This window comes from Talpa occidentalis, unplaced genomic scaffold, assembly GCF_014898055.3.
Source record: "Talpa occidentalis isolate TD23 unplaced genomic scaffold, MPIMG_talOcc4v2.1 talOcc4.11, whole genome shotgun sequence".
In the NCBI taxonomy this organism is placed as follows: domain Eukaryota; kingdom Metazoa; phylum Chordata; class Mammalia; order Eulipotyphla; family Talpidae; genus Talpa; species Talpa occidentalis.
Window position 1 is genome coordinate 63,769,337 of NW_023601104.1, and position 16,172 is coordinate 63,785,508.

Below are 16,172 nucleotides of genomic sequence, written 5' to 3' on the forward strand. Positions count from 1 at the left end.
CATTAGGAAGGACCTACTTTGTTTCAGATTCTGCGCTGGATATTCAGGGAATGAGGTCAGAGGCACTTCTGGGTTGGAAAAAATTGTATCCTTGCCTTCAGCAAAGCTACCATTTAGAGAGAGTAAATGTAACAGGCTCTGCCTAAAGAATGGATAGCAGTGTGACCGAGGGAAGAAGGATAGTAGACACTGAACCTAAATGGATGGTGCCAAGTGCTATAACGGGGTCCTGAAGTCCCCCTGCTATTATAGGCAGTAACTCTTTAATGGCTAGGTCACTAGGAAGTCTTGGGGGCCCTCAGGAACTAGCTGATTATTGAATAACCGCTCAGGTTGTACTAGAGTGTACAGTCTATAGATCCTGCCCAGGCTAGACAGCAGCACAAACAAGATGAAAGTGGAAGCTATGGCACGGTGACCAGGGAGAACATTTGCACTGGATCTAACTTTTGCTAGATAAAAAGGTAAAGAGAAGTGAGAACAATCAATACACATACAACCATGGAGGTAATAATCACCAGGGAATCTGATGCGCCAGGGGTAGAGACACTGGGTATGGCAGCACAGAGATGCAGTCGGGAAGGTAGGCAGACTGTGGACTTTCTCCTATAGACACTGGAAAACTGTTAGATGGTTTCAAGTAAGGGACTAACAAGATTGCTGTGACAGGAGTTTGGCAAATAGATTAATGAAGCAAGGATCGTTTTTTGTTTTTGTTTTGTTTTTGTTTTTAAAGATTTATTTAGTTATTTATTTTAGTTATTTATTTTATTTATTTATACAAGCACTGGGTACAGTCAGAAGCGCGGGAGGGTGAGAGAATTCACCAGAGCCAGAGCGGGGAGCAGAGCAGGCAGAAGGACCGAAGTACACTGCTGAGGGGAGCAGCGGGCGGCAGGAGAGGTCTGCGCACCATGTGGGACCCTCCTCTGGTGGCCGGGGAGCAGCTGGGGATCGAACTGGTGCTGCAGAGGCTGTGGGCAGCTTCGCAACCCAGCGCTCAACCGCTGCGTGACCGGGGAGGCCCAAAGCGAGGATCGTTTTAATAAGAACAGACAAGGGAGAAAGAGATGAAGCTCTAAACTAAGCTCAACAATATTAGAAGGTGAAACCAACAGGAACAAGCAGTCGGAGACATTATAGAAAAGACAAGAACAAACCTTGTTCATACGCCATTCTTCTGACATGGCCTTACTGTGTTTATTCAGGAAGCTCTGAATTTATAACTGCAAAATTGTGACCCCAATCCCCGACCAAAAAAAGTCTGATCTACAGCAAGTGGCTGTTCAAAATAGTAACCATCTTACGAAACATATTTTTCAATTTTTTTTTTTAAAGATTTATTTATCTATGCATACAAGAGCTGGGGAACAGGCCAGAGATGTGGGGGATGAGAGGATTCACCAGAGACAGAGTGGGGAACAGAACAGGTAGACTGACTGAAATACAATGCTGAGGGGAGTAGCAGGTGAGACAGGAGAGGTCTGCTGCAACATGTGGGTAGCTCCCTGGCCAGCCGGGGATCGAACTCATGCTACAGAGGCTGCGGATTGCTTTGTAGTGCAGTGCTTACCCCCTTGAGCCACCAGGGAGGCCTTCAATTTTGGTTTTGTTTGTTTTTTTAAAAATGAAAATCTTGTGGAATACATCCTATTTTATACTAAGGAAACTAAGCCCCTGGAGCAATTCCAATGTGAGTAGCCATGGACAGATCTCGCTTTATCCCTGAGATTGCAATTGTCATCTCTATGAGTAATGATCTAAAGGCAAGAAAGACATTTTAAAGTCTTTACTAGAGTCAAATTTATCTAAAAGATAGATCCTTTTTTCTTCAAGGGAATTAAAAGCAAGCAAGCTTTCTTCCATACACTTCAATTAAACTTATTCCCTTTTCTTTGCAAACATCAATAGCTTAAGACAGAAACAGCATCTGGGAAACCTAGAAAATCATTTACACTCAGCAGATACGTCCAGCTGAATTACTGGGGTCCACCTCAACCAAAGCTAAACATTAACAGGTGCAAGGAAAGACCCTTTTTAAAACACTGTCTCATGTGACTTCATCTCACAAGGAGTTAAGGTTCATCTATATATTCCATTACCACACAATGACCTTTTCTTCCCCTGTTCATTTCAGCAGCCCTGTCTTCTTTACTCTCTTCTCCAATCCATTCTCCACCTTCACCCCAACTAGAAGATACAGAAGCCATACCTTGCAGCTCTGACATGAAGTGGTGCAGCCCTAGAGGGGGGAAGGAGATTCTTTCTTGCCCAGTAACAGCTGAGTAATGAAAGAATGCCATAACCCAGCAAACAAGGGATCACTCTGACTCCCAATTTCCTACAAAAGACTCTGTTTATAACAGTCCCTTTCAATGTTATATGAGGATGTTTCTTTCTTTTGTTCAGGGACCTGTGTCCATGGTCACCACAAGACTTCGAGTTGCTTTTTGTTGTTGTTTCAGAATAAATCCATTTTTCTGGTGAAATAACTGACTGCTTATTTGTTTGTGGTCCACATGGTAAAACCTAATACTGTCAACTTGAAAAATAATCAGGCTATAGTATAATGAGGGAAGCATTTACTCTTGAATTGGAATCATGATTCAGGTCCTCAACTTAAGGACAGATCCAAGGTTCCACCAGGGTCAGGGCAGAGGGGAGTTTTAAAGGGATAAGTAGGGAGATAGTCTGAGCTTCCGTCATTTGTTGTGAAATTATTGGTTTGGTTCTTAAATCCATTGGTCTGTCCATAATTAGTTGCCTCAGACAAAAGGCTGCAACGTGTGGGGAGGTGGTCTATGGTGATAACCCACAGCTGACTCTTATTTCTTCCTAATCACGAATTGTTGCCTTAGCAATTTACCCACAAGTCTCAGTGTGGCAATTGGAGACAAGATGGAGTCTGTTTGATAATTCTTTTTTTTTTAATAGAGGCATGTTTTATTTATTTGTTTGTTTGTTTATACATGCACTGGGTACAGTCAGAAGCACGGGAGGGTGAGAGAATTCACCAGAGCCAGAGCGGGGAGCAGAGCAGGCAGAAGGACCGAAGTACACTGCTGAGGGGAGCAGCGGGCAGCAGGAGAGGTCTGAGCGCCATGTGGGACCCTCCTCCGGTGGCTGGGAAGCAGCTGGGGATCGAACCAGTGCCACAGAGGCCGCGGGCAGCTTTGCAACCCAGCGCTCAACCACTGCGCCACCAGGGAGGCCCAAGATGGAGTCTGTTTGACTCAAAGTGTGTTCTACGCGACCATCACTGTATGGAGGAATCTGGTCATGCTTGCGCTCCGCATGTCTTCTGTAGATTTAGCTCTACCTTCATGATTTCTTTTTTTAAAAAAAAATATTTATTTATGCATACAAGAGCTAGGGTACAGGCCAGAGATGCGGGGTGGGTGAGAGGATCCACCAGAGACAGAGTGGGGAACAGAATAGGTGGATTGACAGAAATACACTGCTGAGGGGGGCAGTGGGCGAGGGCAGGAGAGGTCTGCTGCGCCATGTGGGCAGCTCCCTGGCCGGCTGGGGATCGAACTTGTGATGCAGAGGCTTTGGACAGCTTCATAGTGTGGTGATTAACCCCTGTGCCACCAGGGAGGCCCTACCTTCACGATTTCTTAAGTAGCAGAGGTTCAAGGTTTGTTAGGCAGGGTTAGAAAAAAAAACACATTCCTAAGACTCTTTACCAAACCAACTCTAAAATACCAGACACCTACATATACAGCTTTTATTTTGTTCTTTCCCTTTGCCCATTTTTCCTCCATTTCCCTCTAATTCCCCAGCCTTTTCTCAGGTGGTAGTGGCCATAGGTCCAGAAGAAAGAACGAAGTACCTAATAAATCTAGGAGGCAGTGAATGTTCTGAGGAACTTCCTAAACTAAGGTGACATCATTGCTTCACCCCAGCATGACTTTTAAGATACCAAATGCCCTTGTTTCCATTCTAAAGGAAAATGCAAAGCAAGCACTGCTCCCTGGATTGGGTAGGGGCCCCCAAGCCTAGGCATCTCATTTCACCTGCTGGGATCATAGCTGCAGGGTCTCTGACCCTACCTCCGGGGTCGGGAGTGGCAGTGGGAAAAAGAGGAAGGGAGAGGAAAGGCCCAAACAGTCCTGCCCAGCCTCTGGTTGCTGATTCCTGTTAGATTCTGTTTCACCCAAGCTGTAGAATGGAGGGTAAGAGGAGGAGGAAAGAGTGAATAAAGTGCAAGAGAGGGAGGTGGAAGGCAGAGCAGGGAAACAGGTCCAGAAGGTCATGGAGGGGAGAGGGAAGAAGAGGAGGTGGAGGAGGAAAGAATAGGAGGTGCTGCTGTTACAGGGCAGGGAGGGGGGCACCCCAGACCCCGCAAACCTGCCTGCTCTAAATGGGTTCTGCCATCCGCCGCATCAACACAAAACATATGAGACTTTAATGGGAAGGAACTTTAATACAATTAGGAAACAATACAGGAAAGGCAAAGAATACAGTTTCTAAATCAAGCACCCAAAGTTACCCGACCCCTCGTGGGTAAAAGTCCACCCAAGGGGCCTCCCTGGTTGTGCAGGCAGGTGAGCACAGCAACCGGCCAGCGAGGGTCCCACATGGTGCAGCAGACCTCTCCTGTCTTGCCCGCTGCTCCCCTCAGCAGTGTATTTCAGTCAGTCTGCCTGTTCTGTTCCCCTCTCTGTCTCTGATGAATCCTCTCACCCTCCTGGGCATCTAGCCTGTACCCCGGCTCTTGTATAAATAAAAATAAATCTTTAAAAAAAAAAAAGTCGACCCAAGCAGAATTGGCCCAAAACAAGGCCCCAAAGCCTGCCACTAGTCTAAAGCATCTGCCAGTGGGGACCCACAGAAAAGGATCAGAAACAACCAGACAAGTCTGGAAGGAAAAGAGCAAAATCAACATCAAGATAAAAGCTGCCATGGTCACCTCCCCACGGGTCTCACCCACATCTGTGTCACCCAGTCCACGACCAAAAGACAAGCGCAGTTTCATCACATGTCTCTCGGCTCCATGTGCCTCCTCCAGGTCTCCTTCTGGCTCCATCCTGCTTCCTTCCTTCCTTCCTCAGTCTCCTCTGCAGCTTCTTCTCTCCCTGCTCAGCTCCACCCTCCCTTAGGTGGGGCAGGAAACCTGGAACCTCCCGCTTTCCTGGGGACCACCCTGCTGCAATTTCAACTGCTGGGATCATAGCCGCAGGGTCTCTGACCCTACCACCGGGTCGGGAGTGGCAGTAGGAAAAAAAGGAAGGGAGAGGAAAGGCCCAAACAGTCCTGCCCGGTCTCTGGTTGCTGATTCCTGTTAGACTCTGCTTCAAGCTGTAGAATGGAGGGTGAGAAGTGGAGGAAAGAGTGAATAAAGTACGAGAGAGGGAGGTGGAAGGCAGAGCAGGAAAGCAGGTTCAGAAGGTCATGGAGGGGAGTGGGGAGAAGAGGAGGTGGAGGGGGAAAGAAAAGGAGGTGCTGCTCCCCACTTTTCTCATTGATCTTCTCAACAAACCTGGAAAGAGGGTGTAATGATCATTGCTATTGTTCCTTTGTTGCCTCTGATGGGAAACAGACTTGTAAAGTTTAAGGAATTACTTAAGATCTCTCATAGCTAGCAAGATATGAAGGAAAGATCTGCATCCAGGTATTCTAAACCCACAGCCTGTTATTCCTATAAGAGATAAAAGAAGAAAACACAATCTAGATAAGGTAAAATGAGCAGTCTAAAGACATTTGGAGCTCTGTAGAAAGAGGGAAACAGTTAAAGCTAGCTCCCCTTCCCAAAGAAAGAAGTCAATAGTACAAGACCCTGGAGATCCTCTAGTCTAACTAGATTATTTTCAGAAGTTGCAACTCAAGCTAATAAAGGCTAAGGGTTTTCTCTTTAGTCAGAGGAGTGACTGTCCTCCCAAGTACTTTCTTCACCGACACGCATTCAAAGGGTTGGGATGGGGAGAGGGGTGGGAACCGGTAGCCAGGCAAAAGGGGGAGGAGTTGGGACCCTCTTGCAGTTGTCCCCAAGAGTTCATCTCAAGTGTGATGGCACCAGGAGTTTCTCCTCCGCCTCCTGGGTGGGTGTCAGGGGAGGCTCTGGGGTGAATGCCCGAGGGCTCATTCAGTGACAGGGGTTCAGACGAAGCTCCCGGTCTGGCTGGAGCGAACTGCTTGTGTTGGAAGCAGGTCCCAGGGCAGGCATTCCACACCAGCGGTCATAGCATTCTGCATTCTTGGAAGGGACCATCACTTAACAGGAACGCGGATGGCTTTGTTATGTCTTATCTCCCAATCGGCAGTTGGAGGGTTTCCTTCCTTTTGCAGGTGCTCTCATTTGCTTCATTATTTGTTTATTAGAAAATCGTGTGGCCTTCCAAAGTCATTCTTATGCTAAGGAAGGTCGAATGTGATAACATATTTGTGTTGGCTGCGAGTGAGGACATAGCAAATACCGAAAGTCACATAATGGAGAGTGTAACTGAAAGTCGTGTTTCTCGTGTAAACAAACATTCCCTGCCTCCCACAGTGAAGTATGACAGTTTCCAAGGGACAGAGAAAAGCCTCGTACTACAAATCTGGTTGCTTGAATACTGTGCAAGTGGTGGCAGGGACCCTTTTGAAGGTTTAATTCAGGACCACTAAAGGATCAGATTAGCGATTTTCAAGTTAAAAGGCCTGAGTAAGTCTCGGCTGGACCAAGCTTTCGACTGGGAAGTAAGTTTTCCATTCATTGACATCCCTGAAGCTTAGAGGGGAAACAAGTGTGGTGGGCTGGAGAAGAACCTCCCTTGCTTGCCCTCGTCTCAAGAAAAGAAAGGGACGAGAAAGCAGACCAAAAAGAAACCAGGCAACCTCTCTGCCAAAGCACTATTTTTTTTTTTTTAAAGTTTTTTTTTTTTTAAAGATTTATTGATTGATTGATTGATACATACATACATACAAGCACTGGGTACAGTCAGAAGCGCGGGAGGGCGAGAGAATTCACCAGAGCCAGAGCGGGGAGCAGAGCAGGCAGAAGGACCGAAGTACACTGCTGAGGGGAGCAGCGGGCAGCAGGAGAGGTCTGCACGCCATGTGGGATCCTCCTCCGGTGGCCAGGGAGCAGCCGGGGATCGAACCGGCGCTGCAGAGGCCGCGGGCAGCTTCGCAACCCAGCGCTCAACCGCTGCGCCACCGGGGAGGCCCCCAAAGCACTATTAAGGTGACTTTTTTATTTCTTACGCTCTCTAAGCAATAAGTAGACAGTAAGAGCCTACATTTCTGTGTAATTATAGATCTTAACATTTCTAGACTCCAAAAATCTCAGGGTGAACACTGATTTTTTATTGTTGTTTCACCATGACATTTTAAAAAGTAAAAATTTGGACTAAATTACTGATATATGAAAATACCCCATTCTTGAAATTCCAGCCTTTTATCTATTGCTCCAGTACATTAAGAGTCATACACATGAGGACTGTTTTTTTTTTATAAAAGCTGACCACTAAATCAACTTAAGATATTAGCAAGGGTCATATAAAAGAGACAACAACAAAATCAACAATGGCAAAAAAAAAAAAAAAAAAAAAAAACACAAGGAGACACGAAAGAAAGGAAAGGGGTAAAATTTGTAAGTGGGAAGGTGGTCTGGCCAAGGTCTCAACTACAAATTATTTTTAAGCTTCCTAGATGCCAACAAAAAAAGGAAAAAAATGAACTACTTCCCCACTGACAATGTCCCTGGGCTACTGACAAACCAGCTGATCTGATTCAGAGAAGCAATGATGCTTGTGATAGTAAGACCTCAAAGAAACTTCTCAGAAGCTTCAAAAAAGTGAGTAACAAGTCAAGTCTTGAGGCCATTTACTCATATGTCAAATCTTGACAAGCCCCGAGTAAATGCCAGGCATTGTGGGGAGCTGTGGATATAAAGTGAGCATGCAGATTGGTCCTGCCCTAGTGCAGTTTAATCTCTAGTGGGAGAGAAGGACATTTACCAAGTCCTCACAAAAGTTAACTGTACAAATCCACCTCTGGCCAAGGCCACAGGGAGGGAGACAACACTGGGAGGTCATCTGCTGGAGAGACTATGACTCAACAATGTCCTTAGGGTGAATGTGTCACTTGGTTTCCTGGGACCAATGTCCGACACTGGTGAGTTTCACCAATGTCTCACCACCTATATCACTTTGAGAGAAAAACCCAGAAAGTTTATATTATGCAAGCCGCAAATTAACTAGTATCAATGAAAGGCTTTGAAAATTACAAAGCACTATGTAAACACGAGGTATTTGAATTAGAAGGTAAAAAATCTGTTCTCTCTACCTAATGAAGGAGTAATCTTAATAAGAATATTATATAATTCTGATTTGCTATAATCATACAATTTTATCATTATAATTTGATAATTCTGAATAGTAGAATAATTGTATAAATGTTACCTATATGGTGCAAAACAGCTTCAGTTTTCAATCACCTTGACCATAGATTAGAAAGTATGCCAATAATATTGGCTAAAATACGGTTATAAAATATATCAACTTCTGGGCCTCCCCGGTGGCGCAGTGGTTGAGCACTGGGTTGCGAAGCTGCCTGTGGCCTCTGAGGTGCCGGTTCAATCCCCGGCTGCTCCCCGGCCACCGGAGGAGGGTCCCGCACAGCGCGCAGACCTCTCCTGCCGCCCGCTGCTCCCCTCAGCAGTGTCCTTTGGTCCTTCTGCCTGCTCTGCTCCCCGCTCTGGCTCTGGTGAATTCTCTCACCCTCCCGCGCTTCTGACTGTGCCCAGTGCTTGGATGCATAAATGAATGAATGAATGAATAAATAAATAAAAAAGTAAATAAAATATCAACTTCTGACTTGTTTAATTGTAAACTGATACACCAATTCAGTAGGTTTCTGTTTTTGTTATTCTAATGAATCTTACATGATCAAAAATGGTTCCTACAATAGAAAAGAGAACCAATTTATATGGTTTTACCATAAACATTATTTGAACAAAATAAATATTTTTTTGTCATTCCATCTTTCACTTACTAAAAATGACCTGCCTTTTCTTAAATCATCTAAAAAATGAAATGATATATTTTTAGTTTTTTAGACACTACTTAATTTATCATAATTGATAATTAATTAGAATTAAAATCATAATTACTATAAATTAATTCATATTACTTAATTTGCACCCATGAAGCAGGCTTAGAAGGCTATCTGGCAAGGTCAAATAGCTGGTTGGTGAGCAAGAAAGGATGCAGTCACCTGATGTTTAGGATGAGTGTACAAATTACCTGCAAAACAACCTGGAAAGGATATTTGACAGGAAAAAGTGCGCACTCCCGTGACAACAGCAAAGGAAGGTAGCTGGGAGACTCTCCTACTACACACTTCACTGAAGACTAGTAAGAAGTCCGTGAGTTAAGAATTTTTACAGAGAAATAATACTGGGGATTTGGTTTTTGCAGGCTGCTGGCTTTCGTGCTTGGTGGATTATGGCGCCTTTGGCCAGGGGAACTCCACAAAGTGAGCAAGCACAGGTGATGCAATTTCGAGCTGCCCTTCTCGGTGATAATGCCTGACTTCACCTCTGCTCCAGGGAAAACAGCCCGTGACTCCTCGCATCATGTCTTTGCCTTTCCAGTGCAACTCCCGGGGAGAACTTCACAGTGATCCAGACGCAAGTGGGGGACACTCCTCTGCATTTAGATGGTCTGACTGATGGCGTTTTGACTTGATGTCGGTGCGAAAACACTATGCGTGATTCAGCAGAAACCACGCTTGCAGCTCCCAGATAGCATGCGACAGGCACACTGCGGAACTGGGTGATGTGATGCCAGGGTTTTCAACTTTAGTTATTTCCAACTTATCAGGATGCAGCCCCATTATAAGCTGAGGACCTCTGTACCCTCTGTATGACTACAAAGGCCATATTTAAAATGTTTTCCCTTTCCTGACCATTAAAGGGAAGGAGTGGATTTAAAAATAAAAAATTGAAAAGAGAATCTTAGCACCATGAAACTAATCACCAGTAATTTCCCTGTTCAATAAGGGTACTTATCCGCTCGCTTGAGCCTTTCATATTTATTTTATTTGTAAACACAACTAGAGGAGAAAAGACAAGATCACAAGAGAATGGGAAACCTTCGATGAAACGCCAGTGGCATCTGCTTCGTCCTCCAGATACGCTGTGAATTCAACAGACATTTCAAATTGGAGGTAGGCAAGTGGGAACCGTCCACACTGACAGAGGCTGGGCTGGCCCAATACAGGGATTTCAGAGCTCAGTTATAGAAATTCCCAGAGTCACAAACTTCAGAGCTGTTAATTGTTTGTTTGCTTGTTTGTTTAACAAGTAATGAAAGGTCAAGGTCTAGAGGGAGGGTTTGGGGATTTGCTTTCCTTTCTATTGATTCTACTAGTCACCAAATATTTCCTTTTTAATGATGCACAAGGCACTAAGATAGATGCTAAAGGAAATCTGTAGAACCCTAATACAGTGTCTGTCCTCACGAAGGAAGGAAGTCTTGCACTCAAACATCTTGGAGCCTCAAAAGGGAGAGTCCTGGGGTCCTCTGATGAACAGTCCTTCTCAAACATAACCCTATTCTAGCTAATCTCAAGTAATAATCATTACAGACACATGGTGTGATCTCTGTCCTCTCTCCTTTTATTGTTCTAGGTGAACCTAAAGAATTCTTGGGCTACCCTTGATAAAGTTTATAGAAGAAATGGAAGTTTCTACACTGGGACCTCAAAGGAGGGAGGGGAAAGCCTTGTTATATTTCCCTTTAACAGAGGTTAAGGGTATGGATTCCAAAGTGAATCAAACCTGAACTTGAATCCCTTTTCAGTTACTTTCTGACTGTAAATTTGGGTCAGCTGTTTAATATTTTTTCACTAATTAGACTAATCCCTAACAGTTCACCCTGCCTTTGTGTTTTATGTTTATTGTGATCTATATAACACACAAAAAATACATAAAGTCTTTACTATAGTAAAAAAAAATGTAATGACTAATTACATTTCCTCACCTCCCCAAGATTTCTCCTCCATAAAATGCAAATCATAATTGGAGTAGATTGTGGAGCAGAAACACAATAGAGATAAACCTGGCAGAGACTGAGCAGAGAGTATGTCAATGTTAGGGTCCCTAGCAATGTGGTCGTTATCCCCATTTGCCAGTGTAGCCTCCACTCACTCGCCTCACTTGCAAGGCACACAGAGGGGGTTGCTCCGTGGTATAAGTGTAGCCTATGGCCCCTACTTACCCCTGTTCTTGACTCCTTCCTAGAAGCCAGTCTTTTCACAAGCGCCAGTCAATGCAATTTTGGAACAGGCCTGGGAAGTTACTGCTTTTCTTCCAAGAATCCTGATACTCCACGTAGCCCCTACCCTCTCTACCACTGTGTTCTAACTGAAAACACCCTTTTCGAGTCTCTGTGTCAAGAATGATTTTTGAGAATACATTGTTAAATTGGTTTCCAGATGATAAGGCACTTTCACATCTGCAGTTTTGTGTGATTCCTACATCGATCTCTGAAGCAGGGACTTCTCCCTCGAATGTGCACAGAGATGTCATGACTTGCCCAAATTCACACTGTTGGCAAACAGCAGAGCAGGAATTAAACACGGTGACCCCAAACTGAGCTTTTCTGGAACCGCTTGAGGGGTCAGAGATGGACTTCTCAGGTTCTTCATCTGCAGGAGGGGCTGCTACAAGCAAATGCTCTAACAGCAAAGCTATTAGAGTCCAGGTGTTGCCAGCTCTGCTAATAAAACAGACCTATTTCTCTCCAGCAAGGCATCTCAGCACAAGTACACTTCGTTGTCCCCTCCACCCCAGGCCCCATCCACATGGAATGCCTGGAAGAGCCAAATAAACAGATTTAACTGACTTACATGTTTTCCTTGCCAAACATTATAAAATGAAGTAATGGGTAACCTGCATTAATTCTGCTGGACTCTCAGACTTTCCTTTCTCCCCCTGAGGAATGGAAAATTATTTGAACGAGATGGGAAACCAGCTTTTCCTCTCTCTTTCAAAACTTCTCAAAACACATTACTATGCTACTGGAAGCCATTCAATTCAACTAAGTCATTAAGTTAAATCATCTGCACACATTTTCTCAGTAAGATGAGTTTGCATGGTGGACTGATTTCATAGAACAGTTGCATGTAAACATCTCCAGGGAAAACCAGATGTTGGTGATACATCAGTACCTAGTGAGTCCTACAAAGAGTGTGACACTGGTTCTGGACATCATCTTTCCAGGAATCCTGTAACCCAGAGTAGAACTTCACTCTGGAGCCCAGCTGGTGGGTAGTTTTTCCCTTCCTCCAGAAATGCTCCTCGCTCAGGATGCTGCAGTACTCAGAGCAAAGCAGGCAGGCCAGGCCACCCAGAGTTCCCAGCTAAGATCTCTGGAAATTTGAGTCCTGAAATTCAACAGAGACCACAAAAGACCCCTAAGGGTATGGGAGAATAAAACCCAAGGACCCACTGGTTGTTCCAATACATCGCTCAGGGAGGTGGGCCAAAGGAACAGAGGGCCCACCGGGGACAAAGGCCTGTTAGCTCTGGTGCCCATGATGCTGAAGGCACAGGCCTGGGGAAACTTCCAAACAAAAGGAAGAAAGGAAGGGAGGAAGATGTGGCTACAATAACTCTGGCCCAGAAGAACTCACTAATGAAGTTACTTAATTAATTATTACATTTTTTTTTACTATAGTAAAGACTTTATGTATTTTTTTTGTGTTATATAGATCACAATAAACATAAAACACAAAGGCAGGGTGAACTGTTAGGGATTAGTCTAATTAGTGAAAAAACATTAAACAGCTGACCCTGTAAATATTCACTTTAAAATTTAAAACTTAAAAAACATGTTACAAATGTCTTCCAGGGTCTGCCAGGCTAGAACAATAGGCCACCAATATAGCATTCCTTTACCACTGTTTGCAATTGACTGGAGCCGCACAGCATTTTCAATAAAGACTGGATGGCCTCCGTATCTGGAAGCAATAAGCAATGTGTTAAGGTTTAAGGTACGGTACGAACTCAGATGCCCTGGGAACCAAAACAGGCTCCCAGAATATTTCAGTGATGTCAAGACTTTTTCAGGGGTGGCAATTTCTACCTTTCCACTAAAGACATGGAACCGACATGTTTTAAAGGTTGACTATCCATTATTAGCATAAAAAAGAAACCAATAAAGTTAACAAATGTATAGGTCTAGTGTTGTGGGTGAGAGATATAGAACCCATCAGCTCTGCCGTGAGCATCTTCCAACAATAATAAAGCAAATCTGGGGCCTCCCTGGTGGCGCAGAGGTTAAAGTTTCAGTGCGATCGAGCTATCGCCACTAGCAAGAGTTCGACCCCCTGCCCGGGAGGCTCACCCACATGGCGTAGCAGACCTCTCCTGTCTTGCCTGCTGTTCCCCTCAGCAGTGTAGTTCAGTAGATCCACCTGTTCTGCTCCCCACTCTGTGGTGAATCCTCTCACCCCCCACACATCTGGCCTATACCCCAGTTCTTATATGCATAAATAAATAAAAATGAATCTTTTAAAAAATCATAATAGCAAATTTAAGATGAGAAGATGTTATCCCTCCACCCCCAACTGGTTTCCAGTTCCCAACTCATATCTGCAGGCCACTGAAAGCAGATCAGTGTTGCTCCTGCTGGAATTCCTCTCTATAACTGTAAATAGTAAGACTGTTTCTGCTTGGTGAGGCAATATGATTCTCTCCCCACCATTCCTTGCACTTCTTGTAGAGATTCCAATAAATCAGAGAAAGCCCTGAAAAGAAATTGCAACACAGATAACAATATGCCTAAGAAAATAAAGCCAACAAATTGTGACCGTGCAAAGAAGCAGAGAGGATCCAAAAGAACAAAGGAGACTCTTCTGTGTAAAAAAGTTAAATTTTGATTTATCTTTCCACAGAGACTCACCCCACTACAGCCACTTTGCCTGGCTATCCATCACATGATTGCAAACCCCTGTGACTTGTCTAAATGCTGAGATTCAAATGAATTTTGTTGCGCAAGAAAAGAAGCCATTCGGGCCTCCCCAGTGGTGCAGCAGTTGAGCACTGGGTTGAGAAGCTGCCCAAGCCTCCGCGGCACCGGTTCAATCCCCAGCTGCTCCCCGGCCACCGGAGGAGGGTGCTGCATGGCGTGCAGACCTCTGCTGCCTCCCGCTGCTCCCCTCAGCAGTGTACTTCTGTCCTTCTGCCTGCTCTGCTCCCCACTCTGCCTCTGGTGTATTCTCTCACCCTCCCGTGCTTCTGACTGTACCCAGTGCTTGTATAAATAAATTAATTTAAAAAAAAGAAAAGAATACTAGAATATCTCTTGAAAAAAAAAAAAGAAGCCATTCATACATGTAGAATTTAAGGGAGAAGTGGATACCCAGAGAAAGTCACAATTTTAACTCAAGATCAAGGCATCTGACAACTAAAATAATAATAATTGCTTACCTTTAAGTCCAGAGTCTATAACAATAATGAAATGTAAAAGAATGGGAGGGGTAGGTGGAGGGAAAATAGGGGGAGGTAGAAATGGTTTATGAGATTTGACACCGTGCCAAGGTATTTAAAACACCATGTTTCAATATGTTTAGCTACCATGGAGGCAAATATAAACTTCCTGACTATTCTTATCATCATTTTACAGATGACGACACTGAGACGCAGAAGGTGGAGGTAACTTGCCTACAGAGATCATCCTAAGAAACGGTTTCCTTTCCCTTTAAAAAGGCTTTTCTCCCACTTTCCTGTTATCTGACTCCTTCCATCACCCACTGCTACTGTAATAAATTATCCTTTCTCAAAACGTGCATGTTGTCTTTGACATGTCTATAGCAATTCTCCTTGATGCTTCCCTCCCTCCCCATTTCTGAAATGATGTCATTTGACTCTCCCCCTCCCCACTGCTCCAGCTGCTCCTTCCTGGTGTGCCATGCACCATGATCCCAACCTTGGCTTGTGCCCAAGCGCAGTCTTCCACCCTCCTGTCTCTATATTTTGGTTCTCTTGCAAGGCCTTGGCTGAGACAGAAATAACAAAGGCAAGGACCAGGGGAAGAGGTCTGGACGAGACATCAAAGCCTGGTCTGTGAGGCCAAAGAGAAGTCAGGGGCCTGGCTAGAGAGCACACTGGAAAGCTGGGAGAGTGTGTGCGTGAACACCACTGCTGCCCGGCTCTTCCTAAGCGGCCTGCAGGAAACACCTGAGAAGCGTCTTTGTAAAAGGAAGGACAAGCATGAAAGAGGGGAAAAGAGGAAGGAAGATGGTAGGGAAGGCAGGCAGAGAGGGGCTGGAAGGAAGTACAGGGAGGGAGGAAAGAGGGAAAGTTTTCCAGGTCCACCCCTGGAGAGGAATCACTGGAAAGGCCTGGGAATCTGCATTGTTGCCAGCTAAGTTTGAGTCTCAGTGCAAGTGGGAGCATGGAGTTCCAGAGTCATCAGACAAATCTGAGATCAAAGCTTGAGGAAATTAGCAAGGAGACAAAGTATTAGAAACATAACGGGCTGGGCCTGTGATCTTCCAGGGTACTGATGGCTCAGTTCACTCCTTTTGAAGGCTCAGGGCCCTGGGGTCCTGACAGGACTTGATTTATGTTCCCACCCACTTCCACGGTTGTCAGCTTGGGTGGTGCACGAGCTCTAAGCGGAAGCCACGGTAGAAGGCTGCCTCTCGTGAGGACAAGGATGTCACAACAGTTTTCCAAGCTCCGGGCCAACGCCCCTCCCAGGCCACCAGATGTTGCAACTGGACTCGTGACTGCAACAGTCCAGCATGGCTGAACTGGGTTCTCAGCATCCCCATTCATTCATCTCGTGATGCAGAGGAGGATGGAATGTGGGGTGCTATGGCGGGGGAAGAGGGAATACACAGCAGACAGATGCTAACCTTGGTTTGTGAGTTTCGAGTGGTTTCTAGTAAATAAAATGCAAGCAAACAAACAAAGCACTCTGCACTGCCCTTCAGCATGACTCCTTTCAGGCAGGTTTTCTGCTGTGTCGTCCCCTGATTCCATTATTTGTTTGTCTTGAGCAGGATGTACATGAACCTCACCATGGGGTGGCCTGTGTCAATGCTGGACTTCACTGAGTGCACAAAACACCCAACCTGTGAGGCATGTGAACGCTGCATCTGGGTGTTCCTCCTTGTCTGGGTCACCAAAGACCTGTTGGAGTTCTTAAGAATGACTCCTCACAACCCCACTT

At 45.0% G+C, this 16,172-nt stretch overlaps 1 long non-coding RNA gene across 2 annotated transcripts; it reads left to right on the plus strand.

Moving 5' to 3' along the window:
• Positions 1 to 8,095: 8,095 nt before the first annotated feature.
• LOC119238277 (uncharacterized) lies at positions 8,096 to 10,726 on the plus strand. 2 transcript variants are annotated; one of them, XR_005123522.2, is made up of 5 exons: positions 8,096 to 8,249; positions 9,405 to 9,476; positions 9,581 to 9,761; positions 10,046 to 10,155; positions 10,619 to 10,726. It is a non-coding gene; the product is annotated as an uncharacterized LOC119238277 (long non-coding RNA). The 2 variants fall into 2 exon arrangements; XR_005123521.2 differs by lacking the exons at positions 10,046 to 10,155; positions 10,619 to 10,726 and having other exon boundaries at positions 9,581 to 9,953.
• Positions 10,727 to 16,172: the final 5,446 nt, after the last annotated feature.